General features: G+C 49.7%; 1 protein-coding gene across 3 annotated transcripts in view; it reads left to right on the top strand.

Annotated features, from left to right (window-relative positions):
* LOC142260526 (calcium homeostasis endoplasmic reticulum protein-like) overlaps positions 1-22072 on the top strand; it is a 175498-nt gene that overhangs the window by 13783 nt on the left and 139643 nt on the right. The gene's annotated exons all lie outside the window — the stretch shown is intronic.

Below are 22072 nucleotides of genomic sequence, written 5' to 3'. Positions count from 1 at the left end.
CATGTGTACTTTCTTGCTTAGGAAGGACTCTTAATAATTGATCTTTATATAATATGGATGCCCCCTAGGTTGTCTTGGTATCTTGGTAAGCTGCAGTTACATTATTGGAAGGAACAATGGGGTGACAGCCATCCATTTTTTATTTATTTTTTTTTTTTTTTCTTTCATTTGAAAAGGATCCATTTTTTACTTACTGGATCCGTTTCAAGTCGAATAACATGGTTGATTATTTAATGGATCTTTTTTCCGTAGCCTTAAATCAACTGAATCCATCTATGTTCACATGTCCAGTAATTTTCTGTAGGAATGGATTCAGCAGCAATCTGTTGACAAGAAAAGTTGTGCATGTTTTTTTTTTTTTTTTTGTTAGTCTGAAAAAAGTGATTTTAATAGTTTTAAAGGGAAGGTGTCGTCAATTTTCTTTTTTTTTCTTTCAATAACTGAAAAAAAAGTAAAGTATTAATGTTTTAATATGTTTAAATATTGTTTTTAATTAAGAAAAATATATAAAAAAAAAATTAAGTTTGATATTTTCCACTCTTAAACACTAGAGGGAGCAGCTGCTGAGATCCTGCTGCAGAGCTACTGTAGAACTAGCTCACATTACAACTGCAGTAAAAGTGGGCAGAATCTGCTCTCCTGTGTGTGATGTCACAGCTCCCCCTCCCAATCTGGACGTTTCCAAAAGAATAAGGGAAGATGAAGTTTAGGATCACAGTGCGGCGCCATTTTGTTGGTGGCCGCAAAATGATCCTAATATGTCCAAAGTGTCACTAAGGCCAGCTGCATAGTGCCTCACTGTCTCCCTATGCCCTGCTCGCTGACTGACCTCACTGTATGGCTGTGCCCACGTTGCGTTGTGTCCCTGCAGAAATTTCTGCAGCGATTTGAACAGCACATGTGCGCTTCAAATCACTGCAGAAACACTGTGTAATGAATGCATTGAAAAGCCGATTTCATGCGCTCTGGATGCAGCCCCCACCATAGACAGAGCGGGACCTGCATCCGAATCGCATGGAATAAGTGACATGTTTCTTTTTAGAACGCAGCGATTTGGCAGCATGCAAATCGCTGCGTTCTAAAACGCAACGTGCGCATGGATTATGCACAGTCTTCATAGATTGTGCTGGGGACGCAGTACGCACGCTGTTACGCTGCAGTGCAATACGCAGCGTAACTGCATGCAATATGCACACTTGGGCACAGAGCCTGTCTCGCGCCCCCATATACTGTGCTGTCGGCTGGGATTGGAGGTCCGAGGGGACATGCAGCGAGGAGGGGTGATCTGCAGCCTGAGCGGCACTGCACTATAGATGTCATGCTGAGATTACCACTCCCAGCCGCATGCACTCACCTCAGACCTGCGCCCCCGACAGCCTGTCCTGTCAGCGATCACAGTACCCGAGCAGTGGAGGCCCGAGATGAGCACACGCGGGGGGGTGAGGTGACTGGCAGAGGGTCACTATCGCAGTCAATGCCCTGGGCGCTGCTTAAAGGAGGTGACAGGCCCACAAGATTGGAAGAGGCAAGGAAAAAGAGCTACTGCTGGGGTAAGCGGTGCTTTCTTTATCGTTCCTATGGGAGACCCAGACAATGGGTGTTTAGCTTCTGCCTCCGGAGGACACACAAAGTACTACACTTAAGTGTAGCTCCTCCCTCTGAGCTTATACACCCCCTGGAGAACCAGATCTAGCCAGTTTATCGCTTTGTGTTCAGGAGGCATACATCCTTACATGCATTCTCATCTGATTTTTGATTTTTGGAAAGAGTTTGAAGAAAAGCGGGTCCAAGTCTGGACCCCCGGCATGTCCCTTCTCACCCCACTGTGTCGGCGGTGTTGTTAAGGTTGATTCCAAGGCTGGAGCCTTACATGCCGCGCTCCTTCACCATCCCTCCTGGGCTCTGGCTTGAAGTGGGAGCCAGCAGGGTTCTCCATGCTTGGCAGGAGACCGGTCTCCATCCGCAGCCCTTCAGGATCCTGCTGGACCGGAGCACTCATCCCCAGGGACTTGGAACCCTGCGTCTCAGCAAGCTAAGTACCTGAGGCGTTTATATATTGGGGGTCCCTGTACTTTATTGTTGTGGGAGAGTGTGCTGATTGTGTTTTATGACCTTTCCGGCGGGTTCTCTGGCTGTTGCCTGAGAACCGCGACGATGGTGCCTGCGCGCCGGCTGCACCGCTCAAATTTAGGCCCCGGCTTCGCCGGAGGCCTAGTTTCGGTTTCTCTGCCCTCGCATGTCACTCATGCAGAGGGATAGGCTCGGCTCCGCCCGGCGGCCGTTCTGCACAGGGGAGGGTCACTCCTCACTGCAGTGTATGTCCCCTCCCCTGTAGGTCTCTATGGCCCTCCAGATCCCGCTCTCAAGCAAGTCCCGCCCCCTCTCTTCGCTCCGGCGGCCATTTTCTCAGCGTTCCCCCTGCGATCAGTCATTGCAGCGCTGGTCTGCAGCATCCCTGCTGAGGTGCTGTGCTTGGGGGTCTGGGCTTCGGGATCTGGAGGGCACACAACACCGCTCCAGCGGTCTGGTAAGCCACAACTTCTGGTTGTGGACCTCTGTATATACTCTCTGGGGGTCATTCTCTGGCAGAGCCCCCACTCCAGCAGCATGTCTCACACGAGGAGCAAGGCTCCAAAGCTGTATTCAGTATGCGCTGCATGTAAGCTCCTACTGCATGAACCGAACACCTATCCACATTGTGATGCCTGCTCTAACCTGACAGTGCCTCAGCATGGAGTCTCACTCCCAGTGGTCTCTCAGGCTGCTCCTGCTCCTGTGGCTGAACCCCCGGCTTTGGTAGAATCCTTTTCTAGGTCTATCTCCCAGTCTTTTGCCGACTCCATGGGACTTCTATCCAGGACTTTGCTGAATATGCATCAGCTGCTAGGGGTCTCTCAGGACCGGAGCTCACAGAGGATTCATCATCTGGTCCCAGACCCCGTCCTTCTAAGAAGAGACACAGGGTTCCCTCTCCTTCCTCGTCCCGCGGCTCTGATTCAGGAGCTGACTCGCAGGACGAGGAGGATGCCTTTACGGGGGGCTCGGAGGTTAACGCCATGTACCCCATTGATCTGTCCGAACGTGACTCAGATGTTAGTGATTTGATTGCGTCCATTAATTCTGTACTGGATCTCAATCCGCCAGTATCAGAGGAACAACCCTCTCTGGCAGAAAAGCACCAGTTTACCTCGCCTAAAAGGGCAAAGAGTGTGTTCTTTAACCACTCCAGTTTTCAGGCCGCTGTGACCAAGCCCAGGGCCTGTCCTGACAAACGCTTCCCAAAGCGTGGTTCTGATGACCGTTTTCCCTTCCCACCTGAGGTGGTCAAGGAGTGGGCTCATTCCCCAAAGGTAGACCCCCCGGTGTCTAGAATCTGAGCCCGGACCGTTGTATCGGTGGCTGATGGCACCTCTCTTAGGGATTCCACTGACCGCCAGATTGACCTTCTGGCCAAATCTGTATATGAAGCGGCAGGGGCCTCGTTCTCCCTGACTTTTGCAGCAGTGTGGGCTCTCAAAGCCATCTCTGCTTCTCTAGAGGGGATGCATTCCCTCGCCAGGGAATCTATGCCCGAAATGGTTACCTTAACTTCCCAAGCTTCAGCTTTTTCATCCTATGCCATGTCTGCCATGCTGGAGGCTTCTCACCGCAGTGCGGTGGCTTCGGCTAATTCCCTCGCTATCCGCAGGATCTTGTGGCTTCGAGAGTGGAAGGCAGATGCTTCCTCAAAGAAGTTCCTTGCTGGACTCCCTTTTGCTGGGTCCCGGCTGTTCGGTGAACAGCTGGATGAAATTATTAAGGAAGCTACTGGCGGGAAGAGTACTTCCATGCCACAAACCAAAACCAGGAAACCTGTCCAGGGCAGGAACCAGTCGAGGTTTCGTTCCTTTCGTTCCTCCAACTGGTCGTCCTCTAAGCCCTCGGCCTCGTCCACTAACTCAGCCAAGGACCAGAAATCCAACTGGCGCCCAAAAGCGCGTCCACAAAAGACCGCAGGAGGTGCTGCCACCAAGGCAGCGTCCTCGTGACTATCTGCCCGCTCCAGCAACATCATTAGTCGGTGGCAGGCTCTCCCACTTTGGCGACGCGTGGTTTCAACACGTCTCCGATCAGTGGGTGCGGGATATCATCTCCCACGGCTACAGGATAGAATTCTCTTCCAGCCCGCCAAATAGATTTTTTCTCTCAACTCCCCCCTGCTCCAAGGCCGCCGCTTTCTCTCAGGCCGTGGCATCCTTGCAGGCCAACGGAGTAATTGTACCGGTTCCCGCCCGGGAACAGTTCAGAGGTTTCTACTCAAATCTCTTCCTAGTCCCCAAAAAGGACGGTTCCTTCCGGCCCATCCTGGATCTCAAGCTTCTCAACAAGCATGTTCAGGTGGAGCATTTTCGCATGGAGTCTCTGCGATCAGTCATTGCCTCAATGACCCAAGGGGATTTCCTGGCAACCATCGACATCAGAGATGCCTATATGCATGTGCCAATTGCAGTTTCACACCAGCGTTGGCTACGTTTTGCAATCGGAGAGGAACATTTACAATTCGTGGCTCTCCCCTTCGGGTTAGCCACGGCCCCTCGGGTATTCACCAAGGTCATGGCAGCAGTGATTGCGGTTCTGCACCTCCCAGGGGTTGGCAGTGATTCCTTACCTGGACGACCTTCTAGTCAAGGCTTCATCCAGCGCGGACTGTCAGCGGAGTGTCTCGCTCACTAGCCCAATTCGGGTGGCTGGTCAATCTGCCCAAATCCACTCTGACTCCGACCCAGAGTCTCACGTACCTAGGGATGCAGTTCAAGACTCTGCCGGCACTTGTGAAGTTGCCCTTAGTCAAACAGCAGTCCCTTCAACTGGCGGTGCGTTCTCTGCTGAGGCCCCGCCGTTATTCCCTCAGGCGCCTGATGCAGGTGCTGGGTCAGATGGTGGCGTCAATGGAGGCTGTTCCCTTTGCCCAGTTCCATCTGCGTCCCCTGCAGCTGGACATTCTCCGCTGTTGGGACAAGCGGCCTTCCTCCTTGCACAGGTTAGTGGCTCTGTCGCCACAGACCAGGAGCTCTCTTCAGTGGTGGCTTCGGCCCCTCTCTCTGTCTCAGGGGCGCTCCTTTCTGGCCCCATCCTGGGTGATCCTCACCACGGATGCCAGTCTATCCGGCTGGGGAGCGGTATGTCTCCACCACCGAGCGCAGGGCACTTGGACTCCGTCCGAGTCAGCCCTTTCGATCAATGTGCTGGAAACCAGAGCTGTGCTTCTAGCTCTCCTAGCCTTTCACCACCTGTTGGCGGGCAAGCACATTCGAGTCCAGTCAGACAACGCGACAGCGGTTGCCTACATCAATCACCAAGGCGGGACACGCAGCCGCCTGGCAATGTTGGAGGTACAACGCATCCTTCAATGGGCGGAGGACTCCAAGTCCACCATATCCGCAGTCCACATTCCAGGCGTGGAAAACTGGGAGGCAGATTATCTCAGCCGTCAAACCGTGGACAGTGGCGAGTGGTCCCTGCACCCGGCAGTTTTTCAGTCAATCTGCCGCAAATGGGGCACTCCGGACGTGGACCTAATGGCATCCCGTCACAACAACAAAGTTCCCGTTTACGTGGCTCGCTCCCACGATCCTCAGGCATTCGCCGCGGACGCTCTGGTTCAAGACTGGTCCCAGTTTCGTCTGTCCTACGTGTTTCCCCCTCTAGCTCTCTTGCCCAGAGTCCTGCGCAAGATCAGAATGGAGGGCCGTCGAGTCATCCTCATTGCTCTGGACTGGCCCAGGCGAGCTTGGTACCAGGGCTGTGGAGTCGGAGTCGTGGAGTCGGAGTCGGAGTCGGAGCTCATTTTGGTGGAGTCGGAGTCGGTATAAAATGCACCGACTCCGACTCCTAAAATATATAATAAATTGGGGACAGGAGTGCAATGCAGAATGTGCTGAATATTTTACTAAATAATAACATTTAGTATAATGCTTATATTTAAGTGAAACATTTATTGTAGTACAATGTGAACATCAGACATTTAATTGTTTTTATGATACAATAATCAAGATATTTAGATAGAACATAAAATATTTATTGGAATACAACTTTAGAACACAAAAAACTAATAAATTGTAAATATGTAATTATATATATATATATATATATATATATATATATATATATATATATATATATATATATATATATATATATATATATATATATATATATACACACAGTGTATATACACACACAAGATATATATGTAATCTACTGTATATTACATAGTGTATTACATATTTACAATTTATTACAGTTTTTTGTGTTCTAAAGTTATATTCCAATAAATATATTTTATGTTCTATCCAAATATCTTGATTATTGTATCATAAAAATTATTAAATGTCTGATGTTCACATACACATATTCATGTACTACAATAAATTTTTCACCTAACTATAAGCAATATATGTAGGAGTCGGAGCCGGAGCCGGAGTCGGAGCCGGAGTCGGAGCCGGAGTCGGAGCCGGAGTCGGAGCCGGTGCAAGAGAATTTGAGGAGTCGGAGTCGGAGTCGAAGGTTTGGCTTACCGACTCCACAGCCCTGCTTGGTACCCAGACCTGCTCCATCTGTCCGTAGAGGTGCCGTGGCATCTTCCGGACTGTCCAGACCTTCTCTCACAAGGTCCGTTTTTCCGCCAGAATTCTGCGGCTCTCAGATTGACAGCGTGGCTCTTGAGTCCTGGATCTTGACGGCTTCTGGTATCCCTCCTGAAGTCATCTCCACTATGACTCGGGCCCGTAAGTCTTCCTCCGCCAAGATCTATCACAGGACTTGGAAAATTTTCCTGTCCTGGTGTCGCTCTTCCGGCCATTCTCCTTGGTCATTCTCGTTGCCGACCCTTCTGTCTTTTTTACAGTCCGGTCTGCAGCTAGGACTGTCCCTCAACTCTCTCAAGGGACAAGTCTCGGCTCTGTCAGTGCTGTTCCAGCGGCGTATCGCCCGGCTGGCTCAGGTCCGCACCTTCATGCAGGGCGCGTCTCACATCATTCCACCTTACCGGCGGCCCTTGGACCCCTGGGACCTCAATTTGGTTCTCACGGTTTTGCAGAAACCCCCCTTTGAGCCTCTAAGGGAGGTTTCTTTGTTTCGTCTTTCACAGAAAGTGGTCTTTCTAGTGGCCATAACTTCCCTCAGGAGAATCTCCGATTTGGCTGCGCTCTCTTCGGACTCACCTTTTTTAGTTTTTCATCAAGATAAGGTGGTTCTCCGTCCGACTCCGGACTTTCTTCCTAAGGTGGTCTCTCCTTTCCACCTTAACCAGGACATTACCCTACCTTCCTTTTGTCCGGCTCCTGTTCATCGCTTTGAAAAAGCGTTGCATACTCTGGATCTGGTGCGTGCTCTCCGAATCTATGTGTCTCGCACCGCTGCTCTTAGGCGGTGCACCTCTCTTTTTTTGTGTTAACCACAGGTCGGCACAAGGGCCTCTCTACTTCTAAGCCGACCTTAGCCCGTTGGATTAGGTCGACCATTTCGGACGCCTACCAGTGTTCTCAGGTGCCTCCCCCGCCGGGGATCAAGGCACACTCGACCAGAGCTGTCGGTGCCTCTTGGGCTTTCAGGCACCCGGCTACGGCTCAGCAAGTCTGTCAGGCTGCCACTTGGACTAGCCTGCATACCTTTTCAAAGCACTACCAAGTGTATGCTCATGCTTCGGCAGATGCGAGCTTGGGCAGACGCATCCTTCAGGCGGCTGTCGCCCATTTGTGAAGTTAGGCTCCGCCTACTTTTTAGTTTTTCTGTTTATTCCCACCCATGGACTGTCTTGAGACGTCCCATTGTCTGGGTCTCCCATAGGAACGATAAAGAAAAAGAGAATTTTGTTTACTTACCGTAAATTCTCTTTCTTATAGTTCCGTATTGGGAGACCCAGCTCCCTCCCTGTTGCCTGTTGGCAATTTCTTGTTCCGCGTGTTATCATCGGCTGTTGTCGTGGACAGAGTCTCCGGTTGTTCCGGTTCTTGCTCTGTTTTTACTTGTGGGTGGCTATTCTCCTTCAGCTTTTGCACTAAACTGGCTAGATCTGGTTCTCCAGGGGGTGTATAAGCTCAGAGGGAGGAGCTACACTTTTAAGTGTAGTACTTTGTGTGTCCTCCAGAGGCAGAAGCTAAACACCCATTGTCTGGGTCTCCCAATACGGAACTATAAGAAAAAGAATTTACGGTAAGTAAACAAAATTCTCTTTTTTGCCCTTCTCCAGCAATGGAGGACCATTAGCAGCACCAGTTGCTGCCTCTGCAGCTGAAGCAGAAGCACCAAAAGCAGCCGGGTGGCAACCGCTCCAGCAGCCGTGCCAGCCAGATCTCCAGAGATTCCAGAAGGGAGGGATCCTGTGACTTGGTGCAGCCTCCGGATCCGGAAGTACCCCAGAAATGGTTGTCCAAGACAAAAAAAAGGAAAGTGTCTTCTGTGTAAGTCCCCGTTACCACCTGGGGCACAGAAGAAATTATGCCAGAGTTGTATTTTGGAGATTGTTAGAGAGGAGATCCTGGACTTTGCATCTAGTCTTAGGACTATAATAAAGACTGAGGTTAAGGAGTCCTGTAATGCCCTGTCCCACTTAAAACCAAAGAGGTAAAAAAAGTCATGTCCCAGGACATAGTCTCGGGGGAATCTTCTAAGTCAGATGGAGACTCTGCTTCTACCTGCTTGTCACCTTCATTGTCATCTTCTTCAGAAGGGCCGGAAGGTAGACCTTGTTTTCCAAATACAGAGGTTAACCGATTGATCAAGGCAGTTAGATCCACAATGGGTCTAGTGGACACTAGTGAGCCTGAATCCCTGGAGGACATTATTTTTGGGGGCCTGGAACATAAAAAGAGACACTCCTTTACAGTTAATCATAGAGTTAAGCGGGTGGTAGAGGAGCAGTGGAAAAAACCCAATAGGAGGTCCGCACTGTCCTCTGCCTTCAGGAGGAGATACCTCTTTGAAGAATCAGAAGCTGCTTGCTGGGACAGAAGCCCAAGAATTGACGTTGCAGTAGCTAAGATGGCAAAAAGATCTTCGCTTCCATTTGAGGATCTGGGCTCCTTTTTAAAAGATGATTTGGACAGAGAAGCAGATAGCTTTCTAAAAGGCTCTTGGGAGGCATCTGCAGGCTCCCTGAGACCAGCTGTTGCAGGCACCTGCGTGGCCAGATCTCTCATGGTATTGCTGCAGCAGTTAGTAGCCCAGGTGAAGAACAACACCCCCAGGGATAAAATTCTTTCCTGATGCGTCCGCCGACTCCATTAGACTATCGGCAAAATCGGCATAACTGACCAGAAGAGCGCTCTGGCTTAAGGGCTGGCTGGGAGATGCCAAGTCCAAAACTAAACTTTGTACCCTGTGGAGGAAACTTCCTTTTCGGGGATGCCTTGGATTATATTTTGAAGAAGGCTGCTAATGGTAAACAAGGGTTTCCCAGGTTTTCTTCACGGCAATTCCAGCGTCATTCCTTTCGTAAAAGAAGATACCTGAAGAGAAAGTCACCCAGTGATCAAGTCACCTGGAAATCTCAAATAAGGAAGCGCTCAAACTTTGTTTGGTAGTCCCTCCAAGGAAAGCAGAAAATCATCTCAATGACATCACATCCCAGGTGGGAAGAAGGCTCCCACTTTTCTTTGTCGCTCCATTGGGAGACCCAGACAATTGGGTGTATAGCTACTGCCTCCGGAGGCCACACAAAGTATTACACTTTAAAAAGTGTAACCCCTCCCCTCTGCCTATACACCCTCCCGTGCATCACGGGCTCCTCAGTTTTTATGCTTTGTGCGAAGGAGGCACACATGCACGCATAGCTCCACATCTTAGTCAGCAGCAGCAGCTGCTGACTATGTTGGATGGAAGAAAAGAGGGCCCATATTAGGGCCCCCAGCATGCTCCCTTCTCACCCCACTCTGGTCGGCGGTGTTGTTAAGGTTGAGGTACCCATTGCGGGTACAGAGGCTGGAGCCCACATGCTGTTTTCCTTCCCCATCCCTTTAGGGCTCTGGGTGAAGTGGGATCCTAATCGGTCTCCAGGCACAGGGGACCGTGCTCCCTCCGCAGCCCCTGGGGAATCTGCTGGACAGGAGCCGGGTATCGTCAGGGACAAGGCCCTGCTACTGTGAGGTACTCTGTGTCCCCGTGGGGACCGCGCATGGAGCGCTGGTGCCATATACACTGCAGCACTGCTGGGTGTGTTAGTGCGCCGGGGACTACCACGCCGGCCGCGCTTATTTGCGGGCCGCGCTTATAAATTTAGTCCCCGGCTTTTGCGGCCTAGTATCGCATATTCCCGCCCACAGGCCTGCCAGTCAGGGGAAGGGCGGGACGCTGCACAGGACGTCAGCGCCGAGGGCTGGAGCATACTCTGTATCCTCCTCCCCCCTCACTCAGCACAGTGGGGCACTGGATTCCCGCACTTTCTAGGGCACGCCCACGGCCCCCTCCTCCCCACAGAACGCCGGCAGCCATTACTGTCAGCACTTCTGACGCTGGAGAGGAGAGACACCAGGGAGGCCCAGGCAGGGATTCTGGTGATCACACATATCTATATATATATATATATATGCTGTACATGTATGGTCGCACTGTTGAATTTTGGCTACTCCAGGAGAAGCCTTACAGTCCTCCCGGGCACTGTTCAATCATTACCGCCCCCGGACCTGCCAGTCAGGGGGAAGGGCAGGACAGTCGGGCTGACGCCGACAGTGAGGGCCGGAGCACACTTCGCTGTCCTCCGCCCCCCTCACTATTCACGCTACGGCACTGATCCCCGCAAGGTACTCAGTGTCCCCTTGGGGACGGTGCAGAGAGCACCTTCGCCTCAGACTTGGCGACTACCGCGCCGACCGCGCCTGCTTGCCGGCCGCGGTCTGTAACTTTAGCTCCCGGCTTTTGCGGCCTAGCGCCTTAAACTCCCGCCCCTGGCCCTGCCAGTCAGGGGGAAGGGCGGGACGGTCAGTCGGAGGCTAGCAGTGACGGCTGGAGCACACTTGGCTGTCCTCCGCCTCCCTCACGTTTCACTCAGGGCACCAGATTCCCGCACTTTTGGGGCTACGCCCACGGCTCTCCCATCCACTGTACGCCGACAGCCATGTTTTCATGCTTCAGGGTCGGTACACCAGGGGGCTTCTTCTCGATGCTGGGCCCCCTAGAGTGATGAACTGTATATGTGATGCACTGTATATATCGATATATATATATAATGTTTGTATGCAGTTTCACAGTTCGGCGGTACATATGTATCCTCAGTGATCACTGTGAACATTGCTCGGGCCATGTGGCTCTCGCTCAGCCGGTGTAGGGGGCACTGTGGAGCTTCGCCGGCGTTCCCTGTCCAGGCGGCAGGGACAGAGTTACAGCTTGCTGAGAAACTCTCTGGGTCATTTCCACTATCCATGTCTCAGGCTATGGACAAATGGTCGGCTAAGAGACTAGGAGTTTGCAGTCCAGCCCGGCCCCTTACACAGGCCCCGGGCACTGCGGGATCGCCCCAGGCCTCTATCGGTCTGCGACGAAGCGTGTTCCTGGGGTGGCCTCTAGTTTTTACGTGGTGAACTCCAGCACGAACCGCAGTCCCAGTCCGGCTAAGCAGCCTTGCTTGGAATCTTCCCCGACTTCTTCAAGGGTCTCAGCTTGAGGACCCTCTAGAGGATGGGGCGGAGGTCGCAACCCAGGACTCTGTCCGGACGTGGCTCTCAAGGCTTCACAGATACTGTCCAGAAGCACAGAACGCCTTATAACACACGTTGTCCCTTCCCCTCTGACGTTGTTCAGGTTTGGGCTCAGTGTCATAAAGTGCCCTCCAGTCTCTTGACCGGCGGCTAGATCTGTAGTAGCAGGGGCTGGCGGGCCCACGCTCAAGAATGCCACGGACAGACAGATAGAATTCCTAATGAGATCCATCTATGAAGCCATAGGCGCGTCCGTTGCCCCAGCCTTTGCACTGCTCAGATCAATGCGGTCATCCTGTGCTTCGCAATAGCGTCTTTGACGTCTCAGGCGGTGGTATTTTCATCCTCCGCCGTGCACAGAGAACCTTTTCTGCATGGCGGTCCAGGTCAGGGGAGACATGCTGTCTTACGGTCACAGGATAGAGCTCAGTTCTCGTCCTCCGACTCGTTGCTTCAGAGCATCTCCGTCCCCCGAACGAGCCGATGCACGTTTCCAGGCGGTGAACACTCCGAAGGCAGGAGGAGTTGCGATTCTCGTTCCCATTCAAGAACGTAGTCGCGGCTTTTTACTCCCAGCTTGTTCGTGGTACCAGATAGGACGGATCACTCCGCCCTGTTCTGGACTTCACACTGCTCAACGGACAGAGAACCTGACGGTTCCGGATGGAATCTCTCCGCTTGCCATCGCCTTTGATGGCCCAAGGAGGCTTCCTAGCATCAATCGACATCAGGGATGTTTATCTCCACGTGCCGATTGTACCAGAATATCAGCGCTTCCTGCGCTTCGCCATAGGGAACGAACACTTTCAGTTCGTGGCACTAACTGCCGGCCTGGTGACAGCCCTACGGGCCTTCACCAAGGTCATGACAACGGTGGTAGCGGTCCTACTCTCTCAGGCAATCTGCTGGTCAAGGCCCCCTCTCGGGTGGCATGCCAACACAGCCTGAACATTGCCCTAGAGACTCTCCAGAGATTCGGGTGGTTCATCAATTTTTCCTAAAGTCAAAATTGACACCGGCCCAATCACTGACATATCTCGGCAGGGAGTTTCATACTCTCTCAGCGATAGTGAAGCTTCCGCTGGACAAACAGCGTTCACTACAGACAGGGGTGCAATCGTTCCTTCGAGCCCAGTCACACCCTTTGAGGCGCCTCATGCACTTCCTAGAGAAGTTGGTGGCAGCAATGGAGGCAGCTCCGTTTGCGCAGATTCATCTGCGCCCACTTTATTGGGACTGTCTCCGCAAATGGGACAGCAAATCGACGTCCCTCGACAAGAACGTTGCTCCTTCTCGGGCAGCCATGGCCTCCCTTCAGTGGTGGCTTCTTCCCACTCTTGTCGAAGGAAAAATCCTTCCTGCCCACATCCTGGGCTGTGGTCACGGCGGACGCGAGTCTGTCAGGGAGTCTTCCTCCGCCACAGGGCTCAGGGTACATGGACTCAGTAGAGTCCTCCCTCCAGATCAATGTTCTGGAGGTAAGGGCAGTGTTCTAGCCCTAAAAGCGTTCCAGCCATGGCTGGAAGGCAGGCAGATCCGAATTCAGTCGTATGCCACCGCCGTGGCGTTGTCCATCAACCACCAAGGCGGCACAACCAGTCGGCAAGCCTTCCAGCAAGTCCGGCGGATTCTGCTGTGGGTGGAAGCCACAGCCTCCACCATCTCTGCAGTTCACATCCCGGGCGTAGAAAACTGGGAAGCAGACTTTCTCAGTCGCCAGGGCATGGACGCAGGGGAATGGTCTCTTCGACCGGACGTGTTTCAAGAGATTTGTTGCCGCTGGGGGAAGCCGGACGTCGACCTATTGGCGTCCCGGCACAACAACAAGGTCCCGGCATTCATGGCACGTTCTCAAGATGACAGAGCTCTGGCGGCAGACGCATTAGCCTCAACCTGACTGCGTAGCCATTGAGTCCTGGATCCTAGCGTCTTCAGGGTTATCTCAAGAGGTCATTGCCGCTATGAGACAAGCCAGGAAACCAACGTCCGCAAAGATCTACCACAGGACGTGGAAGATCTTCTTATCCTGGTGCTCTGATCAGAGTTTTACTCTCTGGCCATTCGCCTTGCCCACTTTCTGTCCTTCCTTCAATCCGGAATGGAAAAGGGGTTGTCTCTCGGTTCCCTCAAGGGACAAGTTTCGGCGCTTTCTGTGTTGTGTCCAAAAGCGTCTAGCCAAACTCCTTCAGGTACGCACGTTCCTGCAGGGGGTTTGCCACATAGTCCCTCCTTACAAGCGTCGGCTAGAACCCTGGGATCGGAACAGGGTGATACCGGCTCTTCAGAAACCACCCTTCGAGCCAATGATTGATATTCTTTTCCACGACTTCGCAGAAGGTGGTCTTCCTAGTGGCAGTCACGTCACTCCGCAGAGTGTCTGACATAGCAGCGCTGTCATGCAAAGCCCCCCTTCCTGGTGTTTCACCAGGACAAGGTGGTTCTGCGTCCAGTTCCGGAATTTCTCCCGAAGGTGGTATCCTCTGTTCATCTCAATCAGGATATCTTCTTACCTTCTTTTTGTTCTCATCCGGTTCACCAATGTGAAAAGGATTTGCACTTGTTAGGTCTGGTGAGAGCACTCAGACTCTACATTTCTCGTACGGCGCCCCTGCGCCGCTCGGATGCGCTCTTTGTCCTTGTCGCTGGCCAGCGTAAAGGGTCGCAAGCTCCCAAGTCAACTTGGCTCGGTGGATCAAGGAATCAATTCTTGAAGCCTACCGTTCTGCTGGGCTTCCGGTTCCTTCAAGGCTGAAGGCCCATTCTGCCAGAGCCGTGGGTGCGTCCTGGGCGTTACTGCACCAGGCTACGGCTCAGCAGGTGTGTCAGGCGACTACCTGGTTGAGTCTGCACGCCTTCACGGAGGACTATCTAGTGCATACCTACGCTCGGCAGATGCCAGCTTAGGTAGGCGAGTCCTTCAGGCGGCGGTTGTCCACCTGTAGGAAGGAGCCGTTTTACGGCTCTTTTACCGAGGTATTCTTTTACCCACCCAGGGACTGCTTTTGGACGTCCCAATTGTCTGGGTCTCCCAATGGAGGGACAAAGAAGAAGGGAATTTTGTTTACTTACCGTAAATTCCTTTTCTTCTAGCTCCCATTGGGAGACCCAGCACCCGCCCCTGTTCCCTTCGGGCTATTATTTCTTGTGTACACATGTTGTTCAGTTTGAATTGTTCTTGGTCATGGTTTCAGTTCTCCGAACATCCTTCGGATTGAATTTACCTTAGACCAATTTATAAGTTTCCTCCTTCCTGCTTTTGCACCAAAACTGAGGAGCCCGTGATGCACGGGAGGGTGTATAGCAGAGGGGAGGGGTTTACACTTTTAAGTGTAATACTTTGTGTGGCCTCCGGAGGCAGTAGCTATACACCCAATTGTCTGGGTCTCCCAATTGGAGCTAGAAGAAAAGGAATTTACGGTAAGTAAACAAAATTCCCTTCTTTTTCATGCCTGGGAAAAGATAACTGCCAGCATCTGGATTATGGATATAATAAAACAAGAACTCGAGTTAGAGTTTCACTCGACCCCCAGGGGGTCACTAATTGTAACATCGCTCAGCAGGGCGGAGGAGAGATGCCTTGCTCTACAGAAAGAGGTATTAGACCTCATCCACAAAGCAGTCATAGTGGAAATTCCCAAAAGCGAAGTGGGCAAGGGGTTGTACCCCCTCCCCCCCCCCCCTCCCTTTTCCTGGTTTCAAACCGGATGGCACTTATAGGAAAATAATAAATCTGAAGGGGCTAAACAAACAAATAAAGATGTTTTTTCCGAATTGCTACATGGGAGTGTTAGATCTCAAGGACGCATACTACGTTGTCCTCATTCACCCAGCACATCAGCAGTTCCTGAGAGTGGCCCTCCCTTGGCAAGGAGGGATAGGTCATTTTCAATTTAGGGCTCTTCTCTTCGGACTATCCATGGCTCCAATAATATTCACTAAGGTGGTAGCAGAGGCGATGGCCCACATAAGAGAAAAAACATACTCCTTATACCTTACCTGGATGATTTCTTAAAAGTGGGAAACTCGGAGCATCATTGCAGCACCCAGATCCAGATGGTAACCAAGATTCTAGCAGATCTGGGGTGGGTAATAAACCTGAAAAATCCAGGCTGTAACTTTTGCAGGTACAACCCTTTTCGGGGCTAATTATAAATTCTTCGACCCAGTTGTGCCGTCTCCCTGTAGAAAAGATCTTCCATATCCAAGCCTTGGTGTCCTCCAGGATACCGGAGCCAATCATGACCCTCAGGAAGGTCATGTCTCTCCTAAGCTCTCTCACATCCTGCATCCCAGGAGAAAACTGTGGAAGAAACAAGCGCAGAAATAGGGTCTTATCTGATAGATAAGGGGATACACTAGTAGAGACAGGTACTCACCTGTTTCAGTTGTGACAGGCACAACTCCTATGCAAGCATATAGGTAGATCATGCAGCAGTGGTCAGCAGCAGCCCCGAAGCAGGAATAGCAGATAACAGGATGGCTGGGAGAAAACCGGGTTAAATGCTGCGCTAGAAAACCACGATTCCGATGGATAAAATAAATCCTTTCCTTTATTGGCACAAGTCAACGCGTTTCGAAGGCATATCCGCCTTCTTCATCAGGACAAGACAGTACAAGAAAAGAACAGCATAACATGTGCTACAGCACAGTGTGAGATATAAAGCCTTGAACAGAATGAGTGATTCAAGTTCACTCATTCTGTTCAAGGCTTTATATCTCACACTGTGCTGTAGCACATGTTATGCTGTTCTTTTCTTGTACTGTCTTGTCCTGATGAAGAAGGCGGATATGCCTTCGAAACGCGTTGACTTGTGCCAATAAAGGAAAGGATTTATTTTATCCATCGGAATCGTGGTTTTCTAGCGCAGCATTTAACCCGGTTTTCTCCCAGCCATCCTGCACATCCTGCATCCCAGCAGTGTTATGGGCGCAGTTTCACACTCCTCCCCTACAGTGGAAGGTATTAACAGCCGAAAGGAGGTTAGGGGGGTCCTTAGAAGAGAGGGTAGCGCTTCCCCTCCCTGTCATAGATTCCATTCAGTGGTGGTTGGACGCATAGAATCTCTCAGCAGGAGTTCCTTTGGTGTCGCAGATATCAGACACCATCACTATGGATGCAAGCGCGTTCGGTTGTGGGGCACACCTGAGAAGACACACAGCCCAGGGGGAGATTGTCTCGATGATTCCATCTGAGTTTCTCCAATCTAAGTGAGCGATGGGCAGTGGGATGAGTCTTAAAACAGTTTCTCCCTTAAAAGGCCGCCATGTCCGTCTTATGTCTGACAACAGAGTTGCAGTATCCTATTTGAATCATCAGGGGGGAACTCAGTCTCTCCCTCTAATGAAATCAGCTCAGGAAATGTTATCCTTAGCAGAGAATCTTTCCATTTCGCATTCGCCTCTGCATATAAAAGGGGTGGCAAACGTAACCGCCCATTTCTTGAGCCGTAATTCGATGCAATGGGGGAGTGGTCTCTCAACCAGGAAATTTTCCATCAGGTAGTGGAACTTTTGGGGGGAGGTCCCGATAATAGACCTATTTGCCACCAGAGCCAACAAAAAAGTACACAGGTTCTCTTCCCTGAATCCTCGTGAGAAGCTCTGGGCAGTAGATTCTTTTTAGATTCATTGGGGCTCAGGCCTATTGTACGCCTACCCTCCACTCATTCTCATACCTGCAGTTCTCAGGAAGATTCGGGAGGACCGAGCAAGGATTATTCTGATCGCCCTCTTCTGGCCCAGGATGCCATGTGTTTTTTTTTTTTTTTTTTGGTTTTTTTTTTTTTGCTGAAAAGAATGTCTCCTTCAGACCCATGGGTTCTTCCAGAAATCTCGGACCTTCTCTCTCTCAGGGCCTGGTTGTTCATCCTCAGGTTTCAGGTCTACATTAGACGGCCTGGAATTTGGGATTGTCCTGTTAGCAAGCCTTGGATTTTCTGAAAATCTGGTCTCTACACTATTAAAGAGCAGAAAGCCTATTACCACTAAAAATTACTGTAGAGTCTGGAACAAGTTCCTCTCCTCCTCTGGGGAGGTTCCTCTGGGTTCCATTCTCGAATTCTTACAGAAAGGGCTGGAGCTGGGCTTAGCAGTTAGTAATTTTTAAAGTTCAGGTTTAAGCTTTAGCAGCCCTTTACAACTATGATTTAGCAGGCAATAGCTGGGTCAGGAGGTTTATAAGATCCTGCCAGAGATCTGCTCCGGTTCCTTCAAAAAGATTCCTCCTTGGGATTTAAACTTAGTTTTGGAATCCCTTACAGAGCCTCCCTTTGAGCCCCAAGGTCAGGCTTCAATAAATATACTCACTTTAAAAACTGTGTCTTTAGTCGCAGTCACGTCAGCCAGGAGGATAAGCGACTTACAGGCTCTAGCTTCCAAACCTCTTTACATGCTCATTTCAGATGATGGCATAAGCTTGAAAACAGACCCAAGGTTGCTGGATCATTTCATAGATCGCAGGAGATAGTCTTACCTTGCTTTTTTCCTTTCCTCAAAATCAGGGGAAAAGCTTCACACTCTGAACGTAAGAAATATGCTGATTCGGTACTTAGTCTAACAGGGGATGTAGAAGGACCCGGGCACTGTTTGCTTCCAAAGGGGTCAGGAAAGGTTTAGCGGCCTTTAAAGGTACCTTAGCTAGGTGGGTCAAGGATGCAATTAGTCTAGCCTATACAGGCCGAAATGTTTCGGTTCCTAAAGGCATTACAGCTCATACCACCAGAGTGGTATTTACTTCGTGGGATGAAAAAAGCTAAGGTACCTATTGATCAGATTTGTAAAGCTTCAACTTGGTTGTCTCCTTGCACCTTTTTATAGACCGGATTTGTCCTTCACAGTGGATTTATTGTTTGGTAGAGGGGTTTTGCAGGCGGTGATCCCTCCCTAAGCTTTTTTGGATCTATCATAATCTCTCTGGTGGTGCTGCCATGGGGGAAGGGAAAAATCAAAATTACTTACCGGTGATGTTTTTTTGCAGAGCCCATGATGGCACCACCGCTTCCTTCCATGTTTACTTTCCTTGTATAGACACGAGGTGCTAGTCTTAGTTTTTATGGTGCTGGTTTATATTGATATATATATTTTTTTGTCTGATATTCCTCTCTTGCTCTGTAACGTAAGGCTATGTGCCCATGGGACAACGTACCCGTTAATTTTGCTGCAGGTTTACCGCAGCTGCTGCCCAGAATCCACAGCTGCTGCCCGGAATCTGCAGCTGTCCATTGCTGCGGGATTCGAGCATTTTTGTTGTGGTAAAACGGTGAAAATACCGCAAAATCCAGATGAATCTGCCGGTACGTTGTCCCGTGGGCACATAGCCTGATGCGGTAGAGAGGTACTGTCCTTTTTAATTCAGTGGGTTTCCTGTCCTAAGATGGGTGGACCTCTCTCTCCGGTAGTGCTGTTATGGGCTCTGGAAAAATCCATTATCCCCCCCCACCCTGGTACCAAGCACACTGACGTACGCATGTCACATGGATGACACACATGATTTATACAGATGTCCAAAACGGATTGTGCAAAACGTGCTTTTTTTTTTTTTTTTTTTTTTTTTTTTAAACGGATGTGTGTAGGAGGCCTTAGGTAGTATTGCAACCAGCAGTGTGTACATACACTTGATGCAGGATTCCCAAATACCTTTTCACTGAAGCACAAGTTACACACTTAATCCAAATCACACTCATTCACACTCGCGATAGAAGACGACTAAGGCGCTGTGCGCACTAGAAAATTGAATTTTCTTAAGAAAATTCCGCACCCCCTGAAAGATTACTGCACCTGCGGTAAAAAAACGCAGCAAGCCGCATACGGTTTTACCGTAGTTTGCCGCAAGTTGGTACCTGTGTTTTTATGCCTTCAATGCAATAAAGCACGTTAAAAAAAAAAAAAAGTGTTGTCATTTCCTTCTTCTTATATAGATAATGGATAGATAAATAGATAATGGATGAATGGATAAATAGATAATGGATAGATGATGGATAGGTTGATAGATATTACAGCTTTTATTTCTGATATGTGAATAGTATTTGATACAGCAGTGACCCTGCAGGACCTTGGATCTGAGTTCTCACAGGGTCCCTGACGGTTGGTGACGTCACTCTATTAACACTTGTGAGGCCCTGAAGTTCTCGTGAGCGGTAATGTGTTGACTTCACCAACCGTGAGAAATGTCCACGAGTTACCCTGCAGCTTCGTTCACAGAACGAGGCTGCATTGAGTACTATGTCTCAGACGCCGCTGGATCAGTATGCAAGCGTTGTGGCACCTCGTGTGGATTACTCCGGAGCTGGAGGGGTATTTGGGGATTTTAATTTAAAGTTGTGAAAGAGGGGTTTTTTTTGTGTTTAATTTCAAATAAAGAATTTTTCAGTGTATATGTTTACTGTCACTACAGTTTAGTGATGGCGTCTCATAGACGCTGCCATTATTAAGCTAGGACTTAGTGGCAGCTATGGGCTGCTACCATTAACTCCTTATTACCCATGGCAATCGTGATGAGCCGGGTAGAGTCCCAGGACTGTTGCATCTAATGGATGCGGCAATTTCGGGCGGCTGCTGGCTGATATTTTTAGGCTGGAGCGCTCCCCAACCTGAGAATACCAGCACCCAGCTGTGAGACTTTATCTTGGCTGGTTATCAAAATTGGGGGGGGACTGCACGTCGTTTGTTTTTTGTTTTTTTTGTTTTTTTTGTTTAAAAATGTATTTATTTTACTGCAAGATAAAGACCCGCCCACCGGCGGCTGTGATTGCTTGGAGTGAGACAGCTGTCACTCAGCATGGGGGCGTGTCTGACTGCAACCAATCACAGCCACCGGTGAGCAGGGAAGGCGTGAATATGTTATGAGCCTAATGAGCGGTGGCTTATATGGGGAGCAGTGTTTGGCCAAATACCAGCCCTACTAACGTACGTTGCTGATTTCTATGTACATTATACAGTATATGTATGTGTCTGTGTGATGTGTGTATTTTCTCTCTGCTCAATTTCCTCTTCTAGTGACATCACTTCCTTGCAAAACGCAGGGTAGTGATGATCACTATGTCCCGAGAAACGCAAAATACCGTGGGAATAATGCAATGAAACGCACATAATTTATCTGCGTTATTCGCTGCGGTATTACATTAGTCAATGGGGTAAAATACCGCAGGTACCTGCGGAAAAGTGACATGCACATTAATTCCGCAGCAAAACCTGTTGGTGAAAAAACTGCAGTGTTTTTTTTACCATAGGTTTTGCTGAGGAAGGACTGCAGCAGGGTTTTGAATATATTCTGCAGCAAAACCGCGCGTACAGGGCCTTAAATAGTTAGTTAGTTATTTTCTGTTAGCTGCAATATAACCTGTAACTCACTGCAATGTTCAACTAGATCGGCTTTATTAACATTGAAGTCTATGAAAAACAAATCCTTTTCAAATTAAAAAAAAATGTATGGCTATTTAATAGATCTGTTTTCCATAGACTTCAATGTGGAAAAAAAAATGGATCCACTTGAAATACTTTGACTAAAAAAAAAAAATATCTGCACTACTTCTTTGTATTGCTGCTGGATCAGTTCTTATGCCTGATTGCTGGACATGTGAACATAGCCTTACTCCACCTGCTGTGTTTGTGTTAACCTCGAGAGCAATCAGATGGTGAGAGCTCTGTGATCACTGCCTGAACTGCATTCCCCCCCAACCTAATGGAATGTGACGTATTCATAAGGAGTTAAAAAAGCATCTCTGAGGCTACGTGCACACTAGAAAATGACTATTTCTTAAGAAAAAAATGGACCCTCTCAAAGAATCCCGCACCTGCGGTAAAAAAACGTAGCGAAATCTGCATGCGGTTTTACCGCGGATTTACTGCGGTAAATCTGCAGCGTACGCACAGGGCCTGATACTGAATGTGGTTCAGCATCTTACTACTGCAGTTTGTAAGAGCGTAATCTGAGATATTTACAAACAACTTAAAAATCCATCAGAGCTTCTACTCCTATCATTCTCCCTCTGTTAAGGCCATGTCTCACTAAGCGACATAGCTAGTGACATCGCTGCTGGGTCACGGTTTTTGTGACGCAACAGTGATCTTGCTAGCGATGTTGTGTGACATCCAGCAACGACCTGGCCCCTGCTGTGAGGTCGCCGGTCGTTGCTGAATGTCCTGGACCATTTTTTTGCTCGTTGCTCTCCCGCAGTGAAGCACACATCGCTGTGTTTGACAGCGAGAGAGTAACAACTGAATGTGCAGGGAGCCGGCTTCTGCGGACGCTGGTAACCAAGGTACACATCGGGTAACCAAGCAAAGCGCTTTGCTTGGTTACCCGATATTTACCTTGGTTACCAGCGTTTGAAGCTTCTATAAGCCGACTCCCTGCTCACCGCATAGGAAGCCAAGGTACACATCGGGTAACTATAAGCAAA

This window comes from Anomaloglossus baeobatrachus, unplaced genomic scaffold, assembly GCF_048569485.1.
Source record: "Anomaloglossus baeobatrachus isolate aAnoBae1 unplaced genomic scaffold, aAnoBae1.hap1 Scaffold_120, whole genome shotgun sequence".
Lineage (NCBI taxonomy): Eukaryota > Metazoa > Chordata > Amphibia > Anura > Aromobatidae > Anomaloglossus > Anomaloglossus baeobatrachus.
Note: the sequence above shows the minus strand (reverse complement) of the source record. Positions and strands in the feature narration are given on the sequence as shown.